Source organism: Ailuropoda melanoleuca, chromosome 3 (genome assembly GCF_002007445.2).
Source record: "Ailuropoda melanoleuca isolate Jingjing chromosome 3, ASM200744v2, whole genome shotgun sequence".
Taxonomy (NCBI): Eukaryota; Metazoa; Chordata; class Mammalia; order Carnivora; family Ursidae; genus Ailuropoda; species Ailuropoda melanoleuca.
This window is the reverse complement of record NC_048220.1, coordinates 107,079,473-107,088,165: the sequence shown is the minus strand read 5'-3', so window position 1 is coordinate 107,088,165 and position 8,693 is coordinate 107,079,473.

Sequence of the window (8,693 nt, the reverse complement as noted above, 5' to 3'; positions counted from 1 at the left end):
ACTCACATCTCAACAAATTCCTATATTTGCAATTCACCGTGATGGAAGACCAGGCTTGAGCCCCCTGATTTTTGGACTGCAAGAAACCAAAATTCATCTCAAACTGGCAGTCATGGCAATCCCTCTCTTTAGCAAAGATGGAAAGTTTTCTTTTTTTTCTGTTTTCCGCAACCACTCATTTTCCCTGTGTTCTGGAGGTCCTTGTAACGGAAATATCCACTAAGATCCCAAGTAAAATCTGGAGAGTGTGTAGAGACTTCTGAACATCCCAGTGTTCAAGCAGGGTCCCTAGTTAACCTGCTTTGAAACAGAATTCAGTGGGGAGAGACTAGTCAGCCCCGCCCCCTGAGGTCTCTCTGTCCTTTACAACCCTCGTGTGCACATCCTGTACTCAGGCCGTCACCACGTATTGATTATAACATTCTAAATCAGGCGTAGCAGATAAAGGGAGAAAAACTCCTCTCTTCCCACGAAGAAGGTCACCTGCAATTTGCCTGCCCTCAGTCCACCTCCAAGAGCAGCTTTCAGCAACAGTCCCTGGGAAATAATTGGCTATCAAACTACACGGAAGCCGTCGGCCTATCAAGGAGGGTGCATTCCAGCATCCTTGCTCATGCTGCTTCCCTGGGAAGATGAAGCCAGGGCTTCAACGTTCCTCTTGCAGAAGAGGAGGGATGGAAAGGGAGATGTGACAGTTCATGAAATCCAGCCACTTTTTCCTCTTTCTTCTAAAGCTGGTGCAAGAGCATGTGAAGGCTCTTTGGGCGGGCTGAAATCCATGTTTTATGGTAACAACTCTTAAGTTCAGCTTTCCCCTGCCTTCCCTGAAGGAAGGATCCTGCTTCACCCCCCAGCACAGACTGGACCTAGCTAAAGTATTTGAGCAGCGTAACCCCGTGGCCTCAGGGCTGGTGCTGTGAGAGCACCCAAAAGCAGAGAGAAGTGACTCTCCTTCCTAATGTGGAAAGAGCAGGACTTCCTATGATGCAGCTGGCGTTTCCTGAAATAGAACAGGATCGGAGCAAACGGTTTTCACTAGGCGGGCAGGAAAAGCTGAGTGTAGCTCCATATTTCATTCGCGGTGACTCAGACTCTTGCTCCTGGGCACTCACTCATCCTGCTTGGGTCTGACCTTTTTCCAGTTATCATGCTCAGCCGTTGGATTCCCTCTTTGCCAACACTCAATGTCCTGCCAGTGTATTGTATTTCCTGGGGAGGCCACGCCTCTGTCCTTACTCTTATGTCATTTACACTCAGTTCCAGTTTCTATTTTGAAATTGATTAGGTCTTGATCAGCCACCTGGGTTCATTTCCAGAACCCTTCCTGTCCGGCTCTTCTTCCATCTGGGAGAAACGGAGATTTACGTTTATCTAGACCAGAGGCAGGACTTTCTTCTGGAACCACTTTTCAAATTTGGGGCATATGCCCAGTGACGACCAGAAACAATTGGAGAAAAGTGTATTGAGGGCCATTCAGCAAAGATGGCCTCAGACATCCTGTACCATCCAGAATCCATACCAGACTCTCCATCCCTGTCTCCATCTGCTTCTCATTCAGTCAACATTTAGTGAGTCCTGACTGCAAACCAGATGCTGTGCGGGGGCTCCAGACATGGACGGGCCTGGTCGCCGGTGCCACAGTTGCACTCCAACAGGGAAAGGACTCCTCAGAGTTCTTATCTTAGCACAGTGGGGGTCGCAGAGAGAGGCAGCACGATCTGGCACCCCCCACCTCTCCAGCTCGGATCTCAGTGCCCTTGTCCTCGCTCTGCATTGGCCTCCCTGTCCTTGATTGAGTGCCTTTGTGGTCCTTCTCTTCTCTTGCCTGGAATGACCTTTCCCCATCTCTTCACTTGGCCAGCTCCTTATCATCAGTCAGCCTCGATTATACAACCTCCTCAAAGACCTACCACATTCCCTTTACCCCCAGATGCATTTTTCTCTATCTGACATTACCTTGTTTATTGATCTGTATATTGCATATTGTCTATTTCCCTGAAATAAAATGCAATCTCCACCAGAGCACAACTCTGAGTCTTGTGTTCATCACTATGTCCTCAGTGTCTAGAACAGACTTGGCACAGATTAGATAGGCCCACAGTAAACGCTTGATCATTGAATGAATGAGTATTCTACAAGGAGAAATCAGGAAAGGCTTCGGAAGGATGTGACTTTGGGAGATTGCCAGGTGAACGGTTATGTAGGTGAGCAGTTCCCAACCCGAGCCATAAAGCATGAGGGGAATGGTGGGCAGGCAGTAAGATACTTTTAAAGTCTCACTGTGTGCTAGGCACTGAGTTAGAGCTCCCAGCCACCATCTTGTTCAAGCCTCACAGCACCCTGAGGAAAGACCTTATCTTCCCTACTTGAAGAAATGGAGATGAAAGGAGAAGGGATTGGCCCAGCACCTGCTAGGTGGCAGAGCTGGGATTTAAACCCAGGAATCTGCCCAAGCTCGTGCCCGACTGCCTTCCACTCCCTGGGACAGGAGAGGGCTTCCTGACTTACCATGAAAGGATGGGCCAGAGAGGGTGTTCCAGAGTCTTCTCTCTCCCCATTTTCAAGCATAGGCTCAGGTGAGGGAATATCATCCACTTTCCTGCCTCTCGAGGATGTTGGCTTTTGCTGCCTATCTTCTGAGGCCCTCCCCGAGGATGCCGTGCATGGCCATGGCCTTGACTGAGCCACCCCGCTCACATGTAATCCCACAGGATCTCATGCCACTAAACACCTGCTCTCTATCTTCAAAGATGTCTCAGGGAAGCAGGACAATAAGCCACGGTTGAAAAAGGTGCGATAAGATTGGTGCTAAGGAGTTTCTGTGAAACACTCATGCCTGACCTAGCCGTCCTCAGCCCTGTTGCTGGCTGCACAGTACTGTGGGCGTAAGGTCAAAGGTCCTTGTCAGGGCCCTGTCTGCTCATCTTCAAAGGTCAGCTCAGCGGCCACATCAGCCTTCTGTTTTATGTCAGGTCCCCCTCTGTTAGGTGCTCCAGGGGACATGTGTCTCTCCTTCATAGCTCTTAGCACAGTAGCGGGCTTGCTCCATAGAATGTGAACTCCATGAGGACAAGGACCTATTTTTCTCCATATCAAAATCTCCTTTCCAGCGCAGGGCCTGCTCACGCTGACTGCTCAGTAAATATTGGCTGAACTAATGAACTCAGAATCGGAAGGCAGTTATCACACGAGTGGGAGTGGGTGAATTATTTCACCTCTTTCATTGTTGTACTTACAGAATGGATTATATCAGTGCTGTATCTCTTCCAAAAAGCAGTGAAAAAAACTAAGTGTGTTTTAAGGCATTGAGGGCTCTATAGATTATTTTTATTAAGGAACTACGGACAGAGTATATCCCCAGGATTTGGAGCACTTCCAGAAATGTCAATATCTAAAGCTGAAGCCGAACCACTCGTGAATGGAGCCGAGACCTTGTCTCAGAGGTGGCCCTCCTTGCTGAAATGGAGGTGGCTACAGAGACGGGCTTGAAGCTGGCCAGGAATCAGGGCTTCTCTTTGAGATGCCACGCTCAGAACGGGGCAAATCTCGCCGATTCGACTACGGGCATGATTGTTGTCAGAACAGACAGGCTGTGAGTGTGTGGTGCAGAAGGGAAAAGAGAATAGAGAAGATGCGTCCGTGTGTCTCCTGCGCAGGTGGGGGAAGGGGAAGTCCTGATAGCTAACCAGCTCGGAGGACGCAAATATCCCAAGTGGAGAAGTGAACTTGCCGCACTTCCTGGGAAATGTAGCCGACCAACTCCATCCATCTTCAATGATCGCTAAATATTTTCAGCCTTAACTTCATCTGCTAGCTGAGCCAAACCCTGGTTTCTACGAACCTGGTGGAGAGAACCCAGTTTTGGACTCAGAAAACCTCGACTCAAGTCCCGGGAAACAAAAACAGCTGCCAAGTGTTGAAGTCTTGCCGCGTGCCGAGCACCGTGCTAACGCATGGTAGCCTTTGGCTCATTTACTCTTGCTAGAGACTGTCTAAACAGTAGAGCCGGCAGCCCCGCTCTACAGACGAGGAGGACAAGCCTCGCCGCCCGCCCAGGGTCCCACAGCTTCACCAGAAGCTCTGTAAGTGTGTTTCCCGATCCACATAATGCGAGCACACATCTCACGACAGGGTGGTCTTGAAATTCAAGCGGGCTCCCGCAGGGGTCGTGCAAGGCTCCGTGCTGCTCGGGCCAGGAGCAGCCACCTCCCCTTCAAGCTGGTTGGAAATGCCGAAGTCGGGGTCCCCGTCCAAGCCTGTGGAGTCAGAATCTGCACCGTAACCAGATTCCCAGGCGATGTGTACACACTGTGGGGTTTTGAGACGGGCGGACGTGCGAGGTCGCCAGCCGCCGCTCTAAATTGTTGAGGGTCCGGGAGAGTCCTGACGGTCCTCTCAGTGTGGCTCGTGAGAGTCTGTGCCTCAAGGCTTTGATGACTTCTAGGTCAGTCCTTCTCAAACGTCAGTGTTGCATACGAATCAAATGGGAATATGGGTTCTGCCTCCATCCAGCTGCGGGGGGCCTCAGAGTCGGCGTTTTTCACATGTCCTCAGGTCCGGCAGCGGGGCTCGCCGACCCCACTCCCAGTAACAAGGAACCCGACAAATCAAACCCCCGAGTCAGCAAAGCAGAAAGCCACACTTTGCTGGGACGATGTGACTCGGGGAGGCATCCACTCCACACACATTCCCAGAGGGCCGGCGACATCTCTGTCTTCCTTGCGTGGCCAGCACCTCGTTCCGTGTCTGTCACAAAGGAGGCGTGTGTCATCAGTGAATGATCGAATGGACAACAGTCATTTCTCACCTGTCCCCTGCTTAATCCTGTCCTGTGGTAACCCAGATTTACAAAATCCCAGGAGACTCATCGTGGCCCACAAGGCCTGACCAGACTTGGGTCCTGTCCCCATCCCTGAACCCTTCCTCCTTCTCCCCAACTCATTTCCACAACGCTAGCCTTTTCTTGTTTCTCAAACACACCAGGGTTTTCCTGCCTCAGGGTCTTGGCAACTGCTCTCCCCTTTACCTGGAATGCCCTTCCTCCATCTCTTTCCATAGCTGGCTGTTTCTCATCATTCATGCCTCACCTCAAATTTCACCTTCTCAGCAAGGCCATCCCTGACCGACCTGTCTAAACTGGTGAACGCACACCCCACCCCAAAACTGTCTGTCACACTTTTTTTTTCCTTAGCCCTTATCAATCTGAAAATATTTTCTTTTTTTTTATTTGCTTTTTTTCCCCTGATTCTCCTATCAAAAAGGAAACTTTATGAAAGCTGGGACATTGTTGACGGCCCTTAGCTGATAGTAGGTACTCGATAAATAGCTATGGAATGAATAGATGGGTCATCTAAAACACCCCAAGGAACCCATAATTGCCCCCCTGGTTGCAACAGGAGAAGGAGAGATCGAGCACTGTGTGAGGCCGGAAGAGGAACAATCACTTCCTCCTGGATGAGGAAGTATGTGTAGTAATCAGGGCAGCCTCCCTGAAAGAGGTGGTGTTTAAACTTCACCTCGAAGCATGGGAAGAACTTTTCTGGGTGATGAGAAGTGCAGCAGCCACCCCAGGCTGAAAGAACAGCTTGGGCAGATGCTGACCGAGTGGGAGGGCTGAGGGAACACAGCACACAGCTGCTGGGTGGAGACCAGTACCTGCCCTGTCCCTGCCCAGCCCAGAGCTTCAGGCAGAGGCAGCCCTCTCTGTAGGTGTGACAGAGTCTGGCAGGGCTCCCGCCACTGAATAGCTGAGGTCACTGCCTTCCCTCGAGCAGGCCTCTCCACGCCCTTAGCCAACATGACGCAGCCCCACTCTCTGAAGCAAGACAAGGCATTAGTAGGGGACAGGTGGGCTTGAGGGTCAGGCCCCCTCCTTCCCTCCTTTCCTCACAGAGGCCTGCCCGGCTCCTGTCCTCTTGTCTGTCAAGAGTCACATAGCTGTGATTATTGCACGAACTCCGTGGTAATCTGTTTCGGGTCCAAGTTCCAGTTTATCCCTAAGCTCTGTACGAGAAGGAGCCATGGTTCTGCTGGTCAGCCTCATCCGTGGTCTATTCCCAGACCTAAGGGCAGGGAGCCTGGCACATGAAAGTTCTTCAACGGGACTCGTCCTTCATTCACCACGATCAACCGAGCACGAGTAAGGTGCCAGGTGTTGCATGACACACCGAGGCCGCAGGAGTGACACATGGCAGTGAAGGTCTCTACCCTCCCAGAGGCAGGATTTTATTTGAAAGTAATATAATCTAGAGACTGGATTCAGCCAGTCTCACTGTGTGATCTGAGCAAGCTCCTTAAATTTCTGGGCCGCCTACAAAGTAGAGAGGAATAGACTAGATCACCTGGTTCAGAGTTTTAAGCTAAATTTTGAGGGTTCTAGGGGTCTGTGGTGCCTCTTGGCTCAGCAAACCATGATATGTTTTTCTTAAGGAAGATTTAATTAGCCTAGGCAAGGTTGTTGTTTTTTTTCTTTCCTTTTTTACTGTTTTCTGTTTGGGGTTCCACTTAAAAGTTTATGTGTGGAAGAAAAAGATGGTTGGAAGACTCTGCTCTTGGCCACGGTATGGGCCAGAGTGGAGGAAGGTAGAAACTAGACATGCCTCTGAGTTGGGGACAGAAGAAGCAGGCCGGCTGTAGGTGGCAAAGACCCCTCTGGGAAAGAGAAGCGGTGTCTGAGGAAGGGCAGTCGTGGGGGGCTAGCTGGAGAGAGACAGCAGCCTAATGGAGACCCAGCAAAATGAGGTAGGGACAGGCCCTCCCCATGTCCTGGGCACGCAGAACTGTATATCTGGAAGCTGGCAGTGGCCAGCGAATTTTCCAGCAATTCTGAGAGACAAGACTTAGACCAGAACTGCAGTCCAAGGTGGAGATCCAGTTGGTTTCCAAGAAGAGAACCGTGACCCACACAGAAGCCAGAGTCGCAACTGCAACAAACTGACTTAATCAAGCTACTGTCCAGAAGTCTTTGAGTCTCCCGCTGAGGCTTGTCCGCAGTCACGTGGGCAGCAAGGGTGACATCAGAAACACAACTCCCTTCACCAGACCCTCTCTGTGCAGTCCTCTTCGCACCACCTGATCCGTGTGAGGCAAGCTGAACTAGATCCCAAATCCAGACAGGATTTTCTAAACCAGCAAGACACAATGTGCTATTTCTCGAGCACTTGGTGAAAGGGAGGGGGTAACGTTTTCCTAACTGGCGTCTCACTCGTGATCTCCGGAATTAGCACCAGCCCCCCTGGGGGGACCGGAATGGCTTTTTCCGTCACTAGCTCAGCGCCCCTGGGGCAGTCTTTTTTTTTTTTTTAAAGATTTTATTTATTTATTCGACAGTGATAGAGACAGCCAGCGAGAGAGGGAACACAAGCAGGGGGAGTGGGAGAGGAAGAAGCAGGCTCATAGCAGAAGAGCCTGATGTGGGGCTCGATCCCGTAACGCCGGGACCATGCCCTGAGCCGAAGGCAGACGCTTAACCGCTGTGCCACCCAGGCGCCCCTCCTGGGGCAGTCTTAATGGCAATCCCCAAGTTCTGTTTACATAATACCAAAGCAACAGGTCAGTTCAGGCCAAAACTAATAAATAAAGACTTACNAGATGGGGGACGCCCGCCCACCTGCTTCACTGCTCCCAACGATGCCTTGTTAAAGGGCGGCTGCCAGACTCTGGCTTCTGAAGACAAGGCGGCCTCACTTGAGGCATATTTTGACTTCAAAATCAAGTATGCAGAAAGGGGAGGGTAAATGGAAAGTCATTCTGCAGTTGTCTGGCCAGTCGAAGCCATCCTGCCCTGAAGGACATCAGCATCACTATAGCTGACGGGTTGCAGATCTGAAGCTTGTCTGAGCTCACTTCATTCTGCTCTGACGCTTGAGGGGAGCACCAAGACCCAGGAGCACACATCTTCAGCAGGGACACCTCTGGCTTCCTCCCTCCAAGGCAGCCAGCTCATCATTTTCTCATTCCACAGTCGTATACTAAGACCCACTAGGAGCCATTTACTGTGTGAAGAGTGAAAAAATCCTGGCTATTATTTCTGGAGTGCCTCTGATGGGCAGAATGCTTTATCCGCATTGTCCCAATTCATCACCACGGCAGCCCCGTGGAGCGTAGCACACTCTACTCTTTTTGTAATAACTATTTATGCTGCTTGAGCAACTAGACCGCTTGTCAGTGCATTGAAATAATTCTGCTTCCGTCCTCCATGCCCTTGATGTTCCTTTGCCCTCAGCAAAGGCTTTCAAAGGAAACCAGATGATTGGAGCTGGGCAGAGGGGGCAGGATGGTCCTATCTGAGACAGTCCAGTCTCTGGCTCTCGGTTCCACCAACTGCTCCAGAGGCAGCAGTTCCCAATGACGACTGGAAGTCAGAGCCAATGACAGCTCCAGGTGAAGAAGGAAAGAGAAACCAGAGATGGGCAGGGGTCCACAAGTCTCCCCTGAATCCAGCGCTCTCCCTTGGACCTGAAAGATCACCTGGCCACCTAGATCCCCTTCTCCCCCAGGGGCAGAGATGCCCAGGCCAGGGCACTGTTTCTGTGGAATCTTCCCACTGATGACTCTCCCTGCCGGACCAGCTGTTTGGCTATGTTTAAGCTGTCACCCAGCCAAAGCAACTTGGTGACACGCCCAAACTCCCAACTCAGCAGACACACCAGGTCTGCAGCCCGCGCCAAAACTTAAAAACATAATTTGAACCA